The sequence below is a fragment of the Bison bison genome, unplaced genomic scaffold (assembly GCF_000754665.1).
Source record: "Bison bison bison isolate TAMUID 2011002044 unplaced genomic scaffold, Bison_UMD1.0 scf7180017864066, whole genome shotgun sequence".
Taxonomy (NCBI): domain Eukaryota; kingdom Metazoa; phylum Chordata; class Mammalia; order Artiodactyla; family Bovidae; genus Bison; species Bison bison.
The window spans coordinates 7,618,763-7,628,824 of record NW_011494638.1 but is presented as its reverse complement, the minus strand read 5'-3'; the positions used below and the strand labels follow the sequence as shown (position 1 = coordinate 7,628,824).

Genomic DNA, 10,062 nt, shown 5'->3' with positions numbered 1-10,062 from the left:
TTCCACTGTTTGCCCATCTATTTGCCATGAAGTGATGGGACCAGATGCCATGATCTTTGTTTTCTGAATGTTGGGCTTTAAGCCAACTTTTTCACTCTCCTCTTTCACTTTCATCAAGAGGCTTTTTAGTTCCTCTTCACTTTCTGCCATAAGGGTGGTGTCATTTATTCTTACTACATATTTATATTATTTTTTATTATTGTTTTTCTGACTGTGGGGCATTTGGGATCCTAGTTCCCCAACCAGGGATTAAACTCATGCCCCTTGCAGTGGAAGCTCAGAGTCTTAACCACTGAACCACCTGGGAAGTCCCACTACATGTAGCGGGGAGGGCTCTGTTGGGTTTTAGCTGGGGCACATGGAATCTTCTGTTGCATGAGCTGATCAGTAGTTGTGGCTCGAGGGCTTAGTTCCCTCTGAGTATGTGGGATCTTAGTTTCCCAACCTGGGATCAAACCCACATCCCCTGCATAGGAAGACGGACTGTTAATGCACCTCCAGGGAAGTACCCCCACTATATTTCTTAATGGAAGCTATTATTTCTTTGAATGTTTTTTTAATGACAGATTGAGGTCTAATTCACTCTTAAAGTTTACAAGTCAGGGCACTTCCCTGGCAGTCCAGTGGTTAGGGCTCTATGCTTCCACCACAGCGGGCACAGGTTTGATCCCTGATTGGGGAACTAACTCCTGCTTGCCACGTGGCACTGCAAAAAAAAAAAGTAGAATTCAGTGTTTTAATATATTTACTGAGTATCACCACTATCCAATTCCAGAACATTTCATCACCCCAAAAAGAAACCCCATTCCCATTAGCCATCACTCCTCATTCCTTCTCCCCAACAGCCCCTGACAACCACCCTACTCTGGACATTTCATATAAGTAGAATCAGAATATTTGTCCTTTCGTGTATCAAAATTCCACTCCTATTTTATGGTTAAACAATAGCCCATTGTATGGATACACCACATTTTGTTTATCCATTCATCATTGGATGGCCATTTGGGTTTTGCTCCACCTTCTGGATATTATGAATAATAGTTCTATGAATATTCTTGTACAGATTTTTGTACAATAGAATCTATACTAAGCAGCTGTAAATATCCATATAACCCAGATAGTAGCTAATTTATATCAATCTTTCTTCACCACTTCATCCCCTAGCAAGTGGAAGGGATGTTTAAATAGCTATAGACCCAACTCAGCTTTGTTCACCTGTGACTGACTGACTTTGACAGGGTGTCCATCTTTGGTCCAATCGGCTACAACCAGGGGCATAAGCCATCTGGGCAAAATATTGTATGCAGAATTATTTCATTTAAACAGTTGTGATCAAAGTACTCACCAAAACTGACATTTCTAGAATAATTCAGAAGGTTACCAAGTCACATAAGGACTCCTGATTGTAAATTTTAGGATAATGAGCGTTCCATATATTTAGTGTTGTTAATTTGCTGATGCTTCAAATAGAAACACTACCATCCAGTCTTATATTTCAATATGTGTTCATTTATCCAACAATGCTTACTGAGTGTCACCTGTCCTTTTTCTAGGCATTAGAGTACTTTTATATTTTAAGAGGGATCTTCCCTGATGGTCCAGTGGCTAAGACTCCACGTTTTCAATGTAGGCGGTCCTGGTTCGATCCTAGGTCAGGAGCTAGATCACATATGCTGCAACTAAGAGTTCATATGCCATAACTAAAGATCCCCTATGCTGCAACTAAGACCCTGTGTAGCCAAATAAATAAGTAAATATTTTAAAAAATAAAATAAAAGGGATTCAGGACTTTGGAAGTGGGGAGGATCACCATGTAAAGAAAGGATTTCTTACTACCAAAAAGCATTTTCAATCTGAGAGTAATGAGCACCCACGAGGCTTTATTCAAGGAGTCAAGCCACCTACAGCTACCTACGACTGGCAGGAGAAAACAAGCAAAAGGAGGTGTTACAAAAATATCTGAGAAAGGCAGCGGGAGAAGTGAGACAAAGGGAGAGGAATTTTTTTTCAGGCTGAACTGCCTGTGCTTTTCACACTGATGCTATAATGGAAACTTCTCCTTTCTCACTCTCCCTTCCTCCCCTCTACATCTTTGCAGGGCTGTGAGATGCAGAGCTAAGTGGATCTGTGCAGGAGGCTCTGACATTCGCATTCCTCCCCAGCAGCTTGAGGGATGTAATAGGTTGGAGTAGGAAATGCATTAAACGTGGCATCAAAGAATGTGCGGGTGCTCAGCCTTCCTTCGCCAGCTGTATGACTTTGACCAAACTTCTCTGAGGTTTATTAATAGGTTCCCTATTTGTAAGATGGAAATAGTAATCTCTTACTCATTGGATTGTGGTCAAAATAAATGTGAAAAACAATTTTAAAGTGTCCAGCACATAGTAGATGTTCAATTAAAATGATTAACTTTGCTTTCTTTATCTAAGAATGAGAATAATAATAGTAACAGTAATTCTGGGGAATTATGAGGTCTAAGTATTTTAGACAGTGTTTTGTAAATTACAAAGTCCTATACATGTAATCAGGTCATCATTCTTTAAGAAATTTGAGGGCTGGGGTGGTAGTTATGGGGTGTCAGTTTTTCTTTGTTGCTTCTTTAAAATCTACCTATTGTTCCATCTAGTAATAGACTTTATAGCTCTATAATTTCTACAGGTTAGAAAAAGAGCCAAAATGAGATTGAGCTGAAATGATTTCTTCTTCTTGAGCCAGAGAAATTTATACTGTCTGGCTTTCAGAATGCCTATTTAAGACAGGTCTGCCATAAAATTTATTTTTCACAGTGTTCATAAATAACAGTAAATGAGATAATGTGCAAAAGACACTTTCCATAGAGTAAGTGCTCAGTGAATGACTAATACAGTTGATCCCCCAAATTTTTGCCTTCCATTTAGAATTTTACCCCAGACACAAACCCTTTAGAAAGATTAGTTTTTTAAAAGTTCATTAGTGTCCAGTGGTAAAAAATCCATTGCCAATGCAGGGGACACAAGTTCAATCCCTGGACCAGGAAGATCACACATGCCTCAGGACAACTAAGCCCATGTGCTGCCAACTAGAGAAAACCCACGCACAGCAACAAAGATCCAGTGCAGCCAAAAATAAATAAATTTTTAAAGTACATTAAAGTTAATTCATTTCACTTTTCATTCATCAAAGACCCTAGCCCATCTGGAACTACTCATTGGAATTTCTAACTAATCTAGAGTAGGAAGCTGCCCTACAAGGAGCTGCTATAATGGGAGACAACATAAGAAAGCCAAAAAAGTTAGTAAATCCATACATCTTCTCATAATTAGTATCTGACTTCTCTTAGACATTTTGAGATATCTGGGGAAATGTGACAATGCCTTCAAGTAGATCAAAGTCTAGAGTATATCCAGGTATATGTAATGGGATAATACTTTGAAATTAGCTAATTTAGTAATCGTGTCTTTGCATATCCTTGCATTTCACCTGTTCCCTCTTCTACGGAAGTATCCATTGGCCAAAGAGGGAACTGGGACAGTGATAGCAAGGATGCCAAGAGAAAGCAGTCCACATTAAGTTTTGAAACCCAGAATAGCTATCTTGAACACCCAGACAAATCTCAAAAGCCAGGCTTTGTTATGAGAGAGAGTTTTCTAAATTTAACTCCTAGTAGGAGCATGGGCCATGGACTTGGTCATAAAGCAAACTGGCCTCCATGGCGCAGAAAGAATATGCCTTCTACCATCAAGGGCTTGGAGTGAGGAAGATGAGGCTGAGTGGCGACCTGGTCCGCATAGGAAGCAGAAACAGGAAGCATAGCCCTCTCTTTCATCCCGGGGTTGGGGGGCGGTGTGAGGAGGAAAAAGGACAGCTAACAAACATGCCATCCCTTTTCTCACTCTTGGGGTGAAACCTAGAGATGGAAAACTGGTCCAAACACCCACATGTGTCTGAAGACGCTGAGAACTGTGGTGACAGCAGACGAGGCTGAGGTCTGTGAACTGAAAAAAAAATCCACAACCTAAAAGTTATGTTTTTTTTAAAGTGTTGATTTATTTATTTTTGGCTGTGCGGGATCTTCATTGCTGCATGGGGTTTTCTCTAGTTGTGGTGGGCAGGGGCTACCGTTTAGTTGTGGTGTGCCAGCTTCTCATCACACGGGCTCTAGGACATGCGGGCTTCAGTAGTTGTAACACGTGGGCTCAGTACTTGCAGTTCCCTGGCTCTAGAGCACAGGCTCAGTAGTTGTGGCAGAGCTTAGCTGCCTCTCACAGCACATGGGATCTTCCTGCATCAGCGATCGAACCTGTGTCCCCTGCACTGGCAGGAGAAATACCACTGAGCCACCAGGGAAGCCCAAGAGTTACATTTTATTTGGTGGACAAAACTGAGGACTTAAGCCTGGGACATAACATCTCAGATAACTCTGAGAGGCTGTTCCAAAGAGGCAAGGAGGGGAGCCAGGATATATAGGAGTTTTTGCAACCAAGACCAGGTAATCAGAACATCAAAACATTACTGTAAATTAAGGAAAACCAGGTATCTCAAAGGAATTTAGCACTTTTCTACATATGGGAAGATACAAAGCCTGGGCTTTTTGAAATCATTCCTTTGCTATGCATCTCAGCTATCTGCAGCCAGTATTCTGTTCTTATCCAGACTCTCCTCGGGGTGCGCTGACAAGGATAGCTGCAGTGGCTAACTGCTAGATGGAGGGGGATTGGGCCTCCTTCCTGAGTTATGTCAGGGCTCATCTTCTGGGTGGATGTAATGTAAAGGTTTGATCGCTGCAACATTCTGATATGGCAGGCGATATTTTTCATTCACAGGTTCGTACTTAAGAAAACTCAGCATATAGCCCTGTCCAACCTGGTTTGGGAAGCAACCAAGCAGCTGTTGGACAGCTCCTGGCTAGAGTCTAGAGTGCTCAGCTGAGGGAACTGCTGGCAGACCTGGGCAGGGACAGAGGGACTGCTCTGTCCAGACTTCTGGGTAGATACAAGGATCAGCATGATGTGGGACACACTCAAACAATCTCAGCTAATAGAGGTGGTATTGGCTTATCAGTGAGCACAAGCCTGGAAGTTCCAAACGTCGATGCAAATACTCAATCGACAATCTGCGAAAGAAACAGAAAAAAAAAAAAGTTTCACTCAGCCCAACTGAGGACTACAGCCCAGGAGTGCAGGCCCTACCAAGAAAGATAGCCCTCTGGAGAAGCATGGTTTTCAGTAGAGCTTTATATCTTGTCAGAATGAAGAACATCAATGATGGTAGAGGTATTAATATATTCTTTAAAGATTTCAAATGAAATAGATTAGCACATATACAGCAAGTCAATGTGACCTCAATACCTGGGAAGGGAATCTTGTCTTTTAAGGAGTACTAGCCTGGGCACGGTCTGGGGGGCATTCATCCTTATCCTCACCATGAACATACTTTAGTTCCAGATCATGCATTCTTCTCTGAATGGCTAAAGCAGATGCAGAATGCATTATAAAAAGGCTATAAGACAGGCCATTCTCAATACCCGAATTCAAGCCAGACCATGTATAAGACAGAATGAATGCTCAGTGGGTGAACATTTCTTCCATCACAAAGATCTTCATGACACTGGGGGAGAAGCACACCTGAATTCAAGCCAGACCATGTGTAAACCAGAATGAATTCCCCATACCTCACTGGGTGAACATTTCTTCCATCACAAAGATCTTCATGGCACTGGAAAAGCACATCCAAATTCAAGCCAAACCACATATAAGCCAGAATGAATTCCCCATATCTCAATGGGTGAACACTTCTTTCTTCACAAAGATCTTCATGGCACTGGAGGAGAAACACACGGATGATGGGGCCGAGCATGTGATGATCCCAGGTGCAATTTACTCCTTACACATTATGTCAGCATGGCACCATTTGGGAAGACAGAACCTGCCTAGGATCAATATTTCATGCACAGAATTTACTACAGAGAATTGGTCATCCACGGTATGGAAACTGAGAAGCCAAATAGGGAACAATGAGGCAATCAGGGATGATAAAAGCATGAAAGGTAAAAAAGCTACTATTTAGCCAGAAGGCCAACACATTAGTAGCTAGATGCGTATGGAATGCCTCAATTGTAAACTGTGTTGTTTTATAAAAATAAGAAGATAGAGGTGAATTCTTCCCCTGGGTAGCTGCCTGGCTCCCCACTTATTTCCATCAGGCCTTTGCATCTAAGCAAGGCCTTCCCTGGCCATCCTCCTTCACCTGGCACCTCCCTTCCTGGAACTCCCTATTCCCAGCCCCTGCTTTATTTCCCTCCTTACCATCAACCGACCAGCTTGGCCTTTACTTGCCTATTGTTTTTTCTCCCCAGCCTCACCTCACACTAGGCTTGAAACTTTATAAAGGCAGAAGTTTTGGTCTGTTGCATTCATGCCACATCCCAGCTAGTGCAGAGTTGGCGCTGAGTCACCATCACGGTTATAGCTTGTCTACAGTACTGTCATGCGTCCTCACCTGCAAAGCCTACTTCTAATTTCTCTGGTTTCCCGTTCTAGAAGACGAGAGCTGAGCTCAAGGATCTCCAAGGGCTCTTCCACAGAGGAATTCTTTGGTTCTGGGTTCTTCCAACTGGAACACATTCCCTACGTGTGGAATCTAAAAAATAAAACAAACATGACTATAACAAAGCAGAAACAGACTTACAGATATAAAGAACAAACTAAGCAGTTACCAGTGGTGAGAGAGACCAGGGAACCCTGGTGGTCCAGCGGTTATGGCTCCATGCTTTCACTGCTGAAGGCCCAGGTTCAATCCCTGGTCAAGAAATTAAGATGGGCTTCCCTGATAGCTCAGTTGGTAAAGAATCCGCCTATAATGCAGGAGACTCTGTTTCAATTCCTGGGTTGGGAAGATCTGCTGGAGAAGAGATGGGCTACCCACTCCAGTGTTCTTGGGCTTCCCTTGTGGCTCAGCTGGTAAAGAATCCGCCTGCAATGTAGAAGACCTGGGTTTGATCCCTGGCTTGGGAAGATTCCCTGGAGAAGGGAAAGGCTGCCCACTCCAGTATTCTGGCCTGGAGAATTCCATGGACTGTATAGTCTATGGGGTTGCAAAGAGTTGGCCACGACTGAGCAACTTCCACTTTCATTTTCAGTGGGGAAAGGGGAGGGGTAAGATAGGGGTAGGGAATTAAGAGGTACAAACTGCTGCTACAGGGATATATTGGACGGCAAGGGAATACAGCCAATGTTTTATAATAAACATAAATGGAATATAATCTTGAACCATTTTGAAATACTATGTGTACACCTGAAACTAATATTGTAAATAAACTATAGTGAAAGTGAAGTTGCTCAGTCATGTCCGACTCCTAGTGACCCCATGGACTGCAGCCTACCAGGCCCCTCCGTCCATGGGATTTTCCAGGCAAGAGTACTGGAGTGGATTGCCATATACTGCAATTTAAAAACAAGGTTTTCCAAAAGTTATTCTATTAGAAAAGACTCTGATGCTAGGAAAGACTGAAGGCAAAAGGAGAAGACAGCTGAGGATGAGATGGTTGGATAGCATTACTGACTCAATGGGCATGAGTTTGGGCAAACTCCAGGAGATAGTGGAGGATGGAGGAGCCTGGCATGTTGTAGTCCACAAGGTGGCAGAGTCAGACACAATTTATCAACTCATCAACAAAAAGAAGTTTCTATTCCCTCCACATGGAGGCAGCAAAGGACAGTGAAGGGCTGGCCAGGTGGCGAGCTCTCTCTAGGATGCCAGCAAGTGATGAGACGGAGCAAACATTTTCACCTCCTTCCATCCTGCTCCACTATGGCTCCAGAGTCTCAGAAAGGAGTCAGAGCTTAGCCTTCTTTGTGTCCCCATCCTATCACCAAGGAAACTGGGTCACAAGTTTGAAAATTAGACCAGGCATGACAGTTAGGGATAAAAACAGACCAGAAGCCCTCTAAAGCAATCAGATGTCCCTGAGATAAGCTAATAACAATCATTGAGAAGTGAATTTAGCCACAAATTTCTAGACATCTGGGCAGGGCCGGGCTTAGGATGAGGTGAGTGAGCCCTCATCTCATTCACCAAGTGTAAGGAGAAGAGCAGCCCAAAGATAATAGTACTTTTGTGCAATATTTCTTAAAATAAAAATTAACCAAAAAACAACAAACACTATGATGCACAAAAGTAAAATATTTAATAAAATTACATAAAACATGTATATGGGGCACATAATTTTATTTCTGCCTCAGATCGAAAATAGCTTCATACAGCATGGTTTGAACATATTTTGTTCATTGTGCAATTTTTGGCATTATTTTTGATTTTTAAAAAACATTGCATTAACATACTATTTATCTTAATTACAGAGATTTTGGTGTCCCTTCATATTTTCCATTTTGGCTCACCCTAATTCCTGGCCTGCCAGGGGCTTCCCAGGGAGTGCTAGTGGTAAGAACTAGCCTGCGATGCAGGAGATGTAGAGACACAGGTTCCATCCCTGCGTCAGAAGATCCCCTGGAGAAGGAAATGGCAAACCATTCCAGTATTCTTGCCTGAGAAATCTCATGGACAGAGGAGCCGTGGGGTCACAAAGAGTTGGAAACAACTGAAGCGACTTAGCATGCATGCAGGCAACCCAGGCCTGCCAGGTCTGTCTCCCTAGGGGGCATCAGAGTCACTCAAGTCCCCTGGCTGACAAACTCTTGTAGGGCATCCTCCATGCCTGGGATGTCTTGTGAGAACCTGTCAGAGGTGCAGCACCCAGGTGGCAGCCCTGCCCCTTGGCTCACATGCCTTGGCTTTTCCCCCAGAGTCCAGCACCAGCCTCTGGATCCTTCTTGCCTCAGTCCAGGCAGCAGTATCTACTGATCAGAACTGCTAGACGAGACAAAACCATATAAGGACCTGGGAAATCATCTCTATCAGGGACAACTGATATAAGGTTGTAAAGATGAGGCTGGAGGAAAATTCCAGATCCAAAGCTCATTTCAGGCTGACCAATGAAGGTACAGAGTTGTGGAGAGAGATGTCAGTTGAAAAGATGAGGAATTTATTGCTGTAGATGAGGGCTATCTGATAAAACTTTCTGTGACAATGTAAATATTCTATATCTGCACAAGGCAATACTGTAGCCACTAACCACAGGTGGTTACTGAGCATGTAAAATAGGGCAAGTGCAATTGAACAACTGAGTTTTTAAATTTATTTAATTTGGACTAATTTGTATTTAAATTTGGGCTTCCCTGGTGGCTCAGCAGTAAACAATCTGCCTGCCAATGCAGGAACTGAACTTAGGTTCAGTTCGAGTCAGGAAGGTCCCCTGGAGAAGAAAATGACAACTCACTCCGGTATTCTTGCCAGGGAAATCCCATGGACAGAGCAGCCTGGTGGGCTACAGTCCATGGGGTCACAAAAGAGTTGCACACAACTTAGCAACTAAATAACAACATATTAAATTTAAATGGTTGACGTGACTAATGGCTATTGTATTACAGTGCAGTTCTAGAGCAGCGATCCTCAAACTTCACTTGCATTGGAATCTTCTGTAGGACTTTAGTTAAAGTAGACTGCTGAGTCCATCTCAGAGTTTCTGACGCAGTAGGAGGTCTAGGGTTGGGCGCCAGAGGTTACATTTCTAACAACTTCCCAGGTGATGCCGATGCTGCTAGTCTAGAGACACATTGAGACCACAGATGCAGAAAGGATTATGATTTCAATAAGCTATGGGATTATTAAACCAATCACATTATGTTGTGGGTGTCGGCTAGCACATGTGCATGCTAACTTGCTTCAGTTCAATCACTGTCGTGATCGACTGTTCACGACCCCATGGACTACAGCATGCCTGGCCTCCCTGTCCATCACCAATTTCCAGAGTTTACCCAAACTCATGTCCAATAATGGAGAAGGCAATGGCAACCCACTCCAGTACTCTTGCCTGGAAAATCCCATGGATGGAGGAGCCTGGTAGGCTGCAGTCCACCGGGTCGCTAAGGGACACGACTGAGCAACTTCACTTTCACTTTCCACTTTCATGCATTGGAGAAGGAAATGGCAACCCACTCCAATGTTCTTGCCTGGAGAATCCCAGGG

General features: G+C 43.2%; 1 long non-coding RNA gene across 1 annotated transcript in view; it reads right to left on the bottom strand.

Annotated features, from left to right (window-relative positions):
- Window positions 1-4,358: 4,358 nt before the first annotated feature.
- LOC104986308 overlaps window positions 4,359-10,062 on the bottom strand; it is a 9,093-nt gene continuing 3,389 nt past the window's right edge. The window contains exons 3-5 of the long non-coding RNA XR_825021.1: window positions 6,478-6,618; window positions 5,651-5,799; window positions 4,359-5,092 (exon numbers count right to left, since the gene is read on the bottom strand). This is a non-coding gene — a long non-coding RNA (uncharacterized LOC104986308). The remainder of the gene's footprint in view (window positions 5,093-5,650; window positions 5,800-6,477; window positions 6,619-10,062) is intronic.